Genomic DNA, 9,610 nt, shown 5'->3' on the forward strand with positions numbered 1-9,610 from the left:
CTCGTAACAGCTTTTTGAACTTACCGTTTTCCCTGATGGAGTTTGTCTGTGAAGACTGGTCAAAGAGGGTTTGTTTATGCTTTGCTCTCTGACACATGTCGTGTGTTCTTGACCCTGTGTTTCCTGTAACGTATTATCAGGAAGGAAGGGTACTGGAGGTGGGAGTGAGGTATGAGAAAAAAATAGATCAAGTGAGGCAGAAATTGTAGGAAGTAAAGAGGCTTCTCGATAATGCAATGAGGCGTACAATGAAGCATTTAAGAGAATGAAGAAATAAGGATCTAAGGTGAACGATCATGCAGAGTCTATTTAGAAAGACTGAATAAGTCCAGTTTAGCAAAGGTCAAAGTTTAATCTTTCATTACAGTTAAACATATGATAGAAAACTGGAAGGGCGACTAGTGAAAAATACAGAATCCCAAGCTTAAGTGCAAATATTGAATCTCAAGAATAGTGGGATTCCATGAACGCATCTGAATAGGCCAGGAACACCGTGCAGCTATTATGAAGGTATTAAAATAATTCAAAACCAAAAACTTTTAATGCCTTGAATTAGGATGATGGTGCAGCTTTATCATAGTGACAAGGGTTAGTTCGACAGGGATTCCCCTAAGTTTCCTCCTCCAGGGTAATGCTGCGTCGTGGTACATGGCAAAGTCGCATTGGTATGCCAGGGAGGAGTCTACTGTTTTCTCACATCTTCCAAATAACATTCCACAATTTCAACCAGCTCCACATCCTAACACACACTCAAGGTGTCTGGGGGTTGCATTGGTGTGTGAGGCTGGTGGAATATTATGCATGCTTTGCATACAAAGTTCTATCAATGCAGAGTAAAGTGCATTTAGAACTTGTCTACATCAAGACCTGATACAAAATTTATGATATTCGACTAATTTAGTAGGTTATTATTTATTACAAGTGCCTAAACACCCCAAAGTTGGAAAACCTTCATTCCAGCACACAGCATCTCCATTTAACAGGTAAAGTAAAAGCTGATAGCTGCTCTCCTAGCTAGGGCTGAGTGGCTGTGCTACATTCTCTCTGTGTGAGGTAGCCTGTGTGCGTGCTGGCCCCTGGACCAAGCGTGGCTTCCCTTCCAGGCTTTCATCATATTCTACAAAAGTTTTGGTTGATAATTCATTTCTTTCAAAACCGTTAACCACAAGGAGCAAGATAAATATTTTTTAAAGTGAAGTTTAATGTATAGTGTCTGCACACACTTATTTTTACCTCTTTTGGCAATGCTTAAAATAGCCATGTTTTGCTTTCCTCATAGCATTCCTGTAAAGTTCATCTTTTATAGTAAAATAAAACACTGGCAGTAGTAAGTTATAAAGATTAGTCTTTTTCCCCCAGTTCAGTCAGTGTGTATTTGCGAGTTCACACTTTTAAGAACGCGGTTCTTTGTGATCCCTGACCGAAATTTATACTTGAACCAGAATAAACCAACATATGGCAAATCAGAATTTATTTACTACATGTCATCTCACAGAAGAGCATTCATTTTCTCTGGCGCTAGGCCACATGATAAAATAGCTTGCAAAATTTTATATCATCTGTAAAATCCACCTAGACGAATCTAATACCAACACATTAAGTATTCCTAAAAACGTAAAAACACACTGATTTAAAACTATATTTTCCATCTATTTTCATTTAAATGAAAATAAACACAGATGAGTTTCTTTTCTTTCAATATCAGGTTACTCAAATGAAAGGGCAGTTGTCTATGTGAGACTCTGTGGGTGCACGTGTCCCAGGATATTCACATTCTTTGTACTGTTGTGCTTTAACTGAAAATATTCAAAATAAAACCCATAACATTTCTCTGTTGCTTTGCATCCCTCTGTTAGCCTGTGTATTCTCTGAATGGAGAGGTTATTTTTATTAGTTCTCTTGCCCTTAAGCACAGCGCAGTAGTTGACAATCAGTGCTCTCTCAGTAACTGTCATTGAATGAACAAATACAGACACAGTGAAAACTGGGCTTGTTGTCTATATGGCTGCTCCAGAGAGGCCTGAGGCTTGATTTTACATTTATTCTGCTACCTCAGCAAGACCATCTACCTTTTGTGGGAGAATAATAATAGAATTCAGTCCATTTTTTTTTAAACGGATTTTATTTGGATAAGTGACTGAAGGAGTCTTGTTTGCAACCAGGATGGCTCTCTGTACAGGAATTTGCAAATAGACGTCAACATATATTACTTTCCACGTACATTTCTTCCCCTCTCCCAAGAGGAAACAGAAGTAAGCCATCCAACCAGGCCACCCCTTCACAATAGTTTAACACAAAGGCTGCAGATACCTATGAATCGAAAAGGTGGTTCATCTGACCTACGGGGTCTCATGGGGAGAAGACCACTGAATGACCACCATGAGAGCAGCTTGACCGTGGACTATTTAAAACTGAGTTCCAGGAAAAACAGGCCCTGACTTCCAGAAGGAAAGTCACCCCTTACTGAAGCTATCTACTGAGCCAATATGGCTGGTTAACACTTTCACTGGCATAAAGTAACCCATACAGGACTCTCAGACGACTTTAGCTGAAACTGCACCCTAAGACTGCAGGAGGCACTGCCAAGCCACACTGAGGCCGGCTCTCCGTCCTCCAGGTGTGAGGACCACCCAACTTCACCAGGGATCTGGCCTCTCCTCTCCTTACCGCCACTGTCTGGCGTTACACAAGGCCCCCCTGCTGACCCACTCAAACTACTCTCCAAGTTAATTAGAAAAACTCTTGTTAAAAAAGAAACAAGAACAAAAGGTTTTGGGTTATCTCATCCAGGCTGCCCTCCCAGGTCCCCCAACAGGAGACAAGAGGGGTGGGGGGCATGGGGGAGGCACGGGCGGCTGTCCTCCAGGGGCTGGGCGGGAGGTGGGCAGCTAGCTGGTGGCAGGCCCAAGCTTGGAGGAGGGTGAGGCGGCATGCATGGGTTGGGGACAGGAGTGGGGGCGGGATGGAAAGCTGAGGTTGTAGGTGGGTGGAGGTGGGGTAACCAGGAATGGGGGGGGGCGGCAGATTGGGGGAAGGAGGCTGGGGGAGGAGGCTCAAGTGGTGGTGGGGGGCCTCTGGCGCCAGAGTGGCGCCAAGGCCCTCTGGCGGCTGGGGCAGGGTGCCATAAGAGGGACCCTGGGTCTCTGCGTGGACGGCAGGCTCTAATAACCCTCTCCAGATCTGTGGCAGCTGGTGGTGGACTTGCTGGTCAGGTGGCTGGAGGGGGCCAGTGTGGCAGAGGCCAGGCTGGTGCACAGGGGCCGGCTGGGCAGGAGCAGGAATAAGGACTTTGCGGAGGTCACCGGTATCCACGGGTCCAGGGGGCTTGGCCTCGCCTAGAGCTGCAGCCAAGGGTGGCTTTGGACTGGCCAGTGGAGGCCCGGAGGCAACGGTGGGTGGAGGGTCTCTATTTGGGGGATCTGGGGCCTGGGTTCTGCTGCCTGGCTCTTTGGGAGGAACCCGCAGGGCGCTTCGCGGGTTGGAGAGGACTGCGCGGTGGGAGGCCTTCCTGGTGGTGGTGGGCGGCTGCTGGGCGTCCTTCTGCTGCACGGGCTGCTTCGGGGCCTGGAGATGGTGGCGACTGTTGTACATGTGACCCCTGCGGTGTAGGCTGCGGAGGTGGGGCAGCCGTTGGGGAAGACCCAGGATCTGGTGGCAGAGATCTTCCAGAGCAGGACAGGGACATTGTGAATGAACCGCCTCCTCCTGCTCCTACACAGGGCTTTGGAGGTCGATCCTGGTATCTCAGACCTGCACAAATGTCCTGCCAGATGCATCACGGCCAACGCTATGATCTGGTTCTCACTGCAGTGACAAGAGACTGTCATTTACAAATGTCCATGCCATTTGAACCGACTTTTGAATTTAGTTTTTATCACCTTTAAGTCGTTTTGCGTATTTGAGCAGGAATTGGTATGGATGTTGTACCTGTGGATCAAACTTGATGATCTGCAGTAAGAGTCTCTCCAGAACCTTTCACAAGTTTTTTTTTTGGGGGGGGGTGGGGGGGGTGGGGGGGTGAGGCTGTTTCTTCCACTTTCCCAGCCAGAAAGAGACAACAAGCCCCTGCCATGTATCCTGGGAGTTGTTTGAAGGAATGATACATAGAGAAGTGTTGAAAATAAACTATTCCTGTTGTCAGGGTGCCATAGTGTAGCCCCAAACGTGTCCCCACATCAAAGATGAACCCAGCCGCCTCTCCAGGGTACCAGGCCTCAGTGGCTGGATGGAGTCCTTCAGGTTGTGAGGGTCTGTGAGCCAAGTTTTTCTTATCCCAGTTCCAACATGGTGTCCTGTGGTCCAGGTTTGCTGACATTTCCGAAAGGCTTGAATTTTCTTTACTTTCCTTCATTTATTGGAGTAGACTGGTTCTTTCCAAAAGGTTATATGAAAACTTTAGAATCCCATCGCCTCTGGCCAGCCCTTAGTGAAGTCTCCTTGCTGACTGCAGCCCATCTTGGGTTTCCGTGGGGTTTTTATTGTAGTCAGTACTCAGGAAGCATCTAAATTAGCATCTGTCTTTTGGTGAGGCCTCCGTCCACACTGATCATCATGTTTCAATACAGAAAAATAGTGTGAAAGCTTATTATGTTTTTCAAGAAGCTGCACTGAACTGCATAAAACAATGTTTTTGTCTAGGTATGCACAGGGAAAAATGATTTCCACATTTTTGCAACTCTCTAGAAGTCATAAACTTTTGTCAGCTCAGTCAACATGTCTCAACTTGAGCTCAACTCAATTCAATAGTTTTCACTTGGAAACATATGAAGCAAAAGTAGCACCCGTCTTTAAAAAATTCAATGTAAGAGGAGGGTTTGACAAAGATACTCGGGGCATTACTAGCTGATGGAAATCTCCATGAATGTTCCCCTTAATACTCTGTAATTATGTTTAGATTTGTGTTCTTCCAAATAGACTCAACATTCATTTAAGGAAGGGATATTTTATTGTTCCAAAATCTCAGTTCCTGACTATTTCACAATAAAAATGATAAAATAATAGAACAATTACTGGTGAGTCATCTCAGGTATTAGGACAGGAAGTTGATTCATTAATGTATTTAAAGTAAGAAATTATTTAAAAGTACATGCTAACTGTACATATTTAAATTCAACATTAAACAGGAAGGAAAAGAAATTTGTCTATAATATACAATCTGGACTTTTCTATGAGTATGGCTGTCCTATTCATATTCATGTCTTTTGAGGTTTTTCTTAGTAGTAGTCATAAGGCACTAACGAGAATTTTCTATTTCCATTATATAAAGAATTTAAAATACTAATGAAACAATCAGATTGTAGAATAACTTTATAATTTTTCTTTGTTAGTATGATTTCTGAAAGTAGTTCTACCCTAGACATCCAATTCAACCATTATGTTACTATTTTCTTTTATATTTTTTAAAGTCTCAGTGAATTTTCTTCAGCTACATTGCTCTTGTTTTAGTATATGAATTTGATCAGTTGGAAAGAATTAATAAAGCCTCATGTTTGCAATAACAGTTATTGTTTGCAATGCAGTTAGCATACTTTGTGGAACAAATGGAGTGGTTTCTTTCTGAACCAGGAGTCTTCCTGGGCCAACTTGCCCCAAGGCCCCAGACCTCTGTGCTCCACAAGCGCACAGCACTGTGGGAGGGGGAAGGACCACCCTGAGAGGCCCTCCGCAGGCGGGGTGGCTGCTGGAGGACCAGGACTCGCACACAGCTTCAGCTGCTGCATGGGGGCTCCAATCCCCCGACCTTGGCGGTGGGCGTCAGGAAGGGCCAGGAAGTGACACTGCAGTGTCACCAGGTCATCGGATGCTAGTTTTATGGACGTATCCATTCTGTTGGTTATTATCGCTCTGTTTTATGTCACTTGTCCCTGTTCTTCCTCAACATTTCACTTCTTTTAGATCTTTTGGCTACTGAACTCAGTCAGGGCCACGTTCGTGCCGAGCTGCAGGCCCAGCCCCTTCTCAACATTTCAGTGAACGACTCCCACCAAGGCATTTCACCTGTTTGGGATCGGCACTGCTTGCTTATATGAGCTCCCACTACCCAACACCTGCTTTGGAACACTGATTGGCAATGGGGCTGTTTTAGAGAGAGGGAATGTCGATTATTAATGACCTATAATTGAAGGTATGTTAAAATAATTTCCATTGTACATTTGGTTGCCAGAGACATGGGAATTCTTCACTGAGGAGGCACTATTTAAGGTCAACCTAAAAAAATAAAAAATAAGAAGGTGAAGATGTAAGAAGAGATAATCATCGGGAGACAGCATGAGACGTGGCCTCCGATGGAGGGTATGTGGGACCCTGGAAAGTGAGAGGTAGGTATTCTGACTCAGCATACAAAGAGGGAGGTTTTAAAAGATCAGTCTCCAAAAGGCCATAAATACTAGGATGGTCCACAACATTTAAATTCTGACCAACGATGGAAATGGGAGATTTGTGAGCAGGGACAGGGTCTATTAAGAATCAATTTTGCATCAAGGAAAATTAACCTAGATGAGTTAAGATACTAAAACGAAGCAGCTTAAAAATCATGACAGTAAAAAAACAAGATTTTTAAAAGATACTTTAAATGTCAGTTTATATTCTATGATCTATTGTACATGCACATATAAGCATGCATATATGTGTAAAAGTATATGTATCGTTATTGTACGGCAAAACCTATGCCTATCTCCTAAAGCAACTATTTAGTATTTAATTGCAATCGTTATATATGATATATTCAGCATTCCTCCCTCCCTCCCCACCCTCTCTCTTGTTACTAAGATTGAACCCCAGGAGTGCTACACCACTGAGTTGCATCCCCAGCCCTTTTTATTTTGAGACAGTTGTTCACTGAGTTACTGAGGCAGTCTTCCAACTTGCCATCCTCCTGCCTCAGCCTCCAGAGTCTGGGATCACAGGTGTGTGCCACCACACCCAGCTCTTCAGCATTATTGTTATCCCTTTATAATAATCAACTCCTGTAAACCTCACAATAATCCGTAGAGGAAGGAACTATTATTGCATCCAGTGGAAGCCGAGAAACAGAGAAATCAATTGTCCATGATCAGTTGGCTGGTAAGTGACTGAGTCCCTCTGAACTCACAGGAAGACTCCAGGTGGGCTGTTAGCACTCGCTCAGGTATACAGCCACCCTGAGAGGAGAAGCCCTCACAGCACAGTGAGTCGGGATGAAGGTTAACAGAGGCTCACTAGGGAGAAGTCCACCAAGACTCAGCACTTTTCCCCGTGCCGTGGAGGACACCTGCTGCTCGTCTCCCCAAGATCCTCCCTCCTACCAAATGTGGCTGAGGCTTCTTTGAGGAAGGCGTCCTCAAGGCGGCGTAGAATCTGTAGAACTCTCTCTACACAGAGGCGGTCAGCAGGCTCACGGTCCCCCACCTTCACCAGGGCAGGAGGGACCGCCCTGCAGCCAGGCGCTGGGAGTCCTTCCTCCTTGGTCAAGAGCATGCTGCAGCGCCCCACCCCCACTCTGGATCAGGGAGCTGCTGGCCTCGCTCTCAATCTCGCCCTCATCATGTGTCCATGAGGGAGACCTGCCTGGTTGAGACCTTTGTCCCCAAAGGCAAAACAAAGAGAAACCAGGTCCTTAAGGACACCACAAAGCTGCTATAATGATGAGATTCGATAGATCTCGGTTTAGTTTAAAAGCCATGACAGATGAGGTTGTTTGCAACCCAAATTATTCAGATGCATTTATTTTCTTCGGCCTCTTCATCTAGACCAATGTTGCCTTATGACCAAACTGTGACATTATCCTTTTATTTTCTGATCCGCCCACTTATGAAATGTTTACAGCATGATATTCCCGATCCCATGCTGATTTCCTCTTTAAAAATCAACAGAAATGTGGAACTAGTGTGTAAGATCCAGTGAGGGGTGTGAGCAGATCTATTTCCACTACAATATTTGTTCACCTGTGAGGTCCTTCAGGCTTCTGGGCATCACATACATTTTCTTTAAAGGATTCTAAAGATTGGAAAAAAGAAGAGAGGAAAATATTCTTTAAGAATCATTTGGGATCTAAGAATTACTAAGCTTGTTGTCGTCAAAAGCACCAGTGATCTGTCAAGTCTCTACATTGCAGAAGAAAAGGACGCTGAATTGTGTAAAAGCAAGTGATCTGAAGTGTGTACAGCAATAAAATATTAAAACTGAAAAGACCTCGGAAATCACCTAGTCCCACCCTGCTCTCTGTACATGGACAACTTTACAAACTTCAGAAACTCAGAGCCAAATGGAGGTGCCAAAGAAGCAAAGTGGACAAGTAATAATAAACTATTTTGATAGCTCACGGTTTTTAAAGATTATGAATAAAACATATGACAGGCTAGTCAGATTTCTGTCGATTCGACAGAGGCACTGCAATTGAAATTCTCTAAACTAACCAAGGAGTAACAAAAGTGAAATAGGCATTACAATCATAATTATCCATTCACAACACCATTTTTTGTAACTCTGTATATAAAGTATGTTCACGCAAAATTATGCCATTATACATGTGCTCTCTTATTATTTTTGCATTACAATTCTTAATACACCTTTATACCACAAGTTATCATCTCTCTGATTGTATATAAGGTATGTTGACACCAAATTCACATCTTCATACATGTATTTTGTATAATGATGAGGGTCTCCTTCCACCATCCATGCTATTCCCCTTCTCCCTTCCTTTCCCTCGCACTCCTATCTAGGAGTAATCTTCCACTCTTACTCTCCCTCCCAACCCCATTTTGAATCACCCCCCTTATATCAGAGAAGACATTCCGCATTTGTTTTTTGGGGGGATTGGCTAACTTCACTCAGCATAATCTTCTCTAATGCCATCCATTTCCCTGCAAATGCCATGATCTTATTCTTTTTTATTGCTGAGTAATATTCCATTGTGTATAAATGCCACATTTTTTTTTTATCCATTCATCCACTGAAGAACATCTAGGTTGGCTCCACAGTTTAGCTATCGTGAATTGTACTACTGTAAACATTGATGTGGCTATGTCCCTGTAGTATGCTGTTTTTAGGTCCTCTGGGTCTTCTTGGACTATATAGTCCAAGAAGAGGAATAGCTGGGTCAAATGGTGGTTCCATTCTGAGCTTTCCAAGGAATCTCCATACTGCTTTCCAAATTGGCTGCACCAATTTGCAGTCCCACCAGCACTGTATGAGTGTACCTTTTTCCCCGCATTCTCGCCAGCACTTGTTGTTGTTTATCTTTATAACTCTTACTGAAATGAAATAGTATCTTAGCATAGTTTTAATTTGCATTTCTCTGATTACTAGAGATGATGAGCATTTTTTCGTATATTTGTTGACTGACTATATATCCTCTTCGGAGAAGCCTGGTGTTGTGAATGGATAATTATGATTGTAATGCATTCCACTATTGTCATGTATGTAAGAAATATTTTTTAAAAAGTTTTTAAAAAGATGCAATAAGATATACAGTTCCTTTATGTACACTTCAACCACTGCAAATAAAAATTGCAACAGTAGGCATGTTAGAGAAAAAATAAATAAATAAATAAAACCTCTGAAAGACCCATTGAGAAATAAAAATTGTGATAAAAATGAATACGTATGTACAACTATTTCATATGTATCA

The 9,610-nt window shown here is 43.3% G+C and overlaps 1 pseudogene; it reads right to left on the reverse strand.

The window, feature by feature from the left end:
• Window positions 1–2,525: 2,525 nt before the first annotated feature.
• On the reverse strand, window positions 2,526–3,938 carry LOC144366549 (cyclin-K pseudogene; annotated as a pseudogene).
• Between the last annotated feature and the right edge of the window lie 5,672 nt (window positions 3,939–9,610).

This window comes from Ictidomys tridecemlineatus, chromosome 9 (assembly GCF_052094955.1).
Source record: "Ictidomys tridecemlineatus isolate mIctTri1 chromosome 9, mIctTri1.hap1, whole genome shotgun sequence".
In the NCBI taxonomy this organism is placed as follows: domain Eukaryota; kingdom Metazoa; phylum Chordata; class Mammalia; order Rodentia; family Sciuridae; genus Ictidomys; species Ictidomys tridecemlineatus.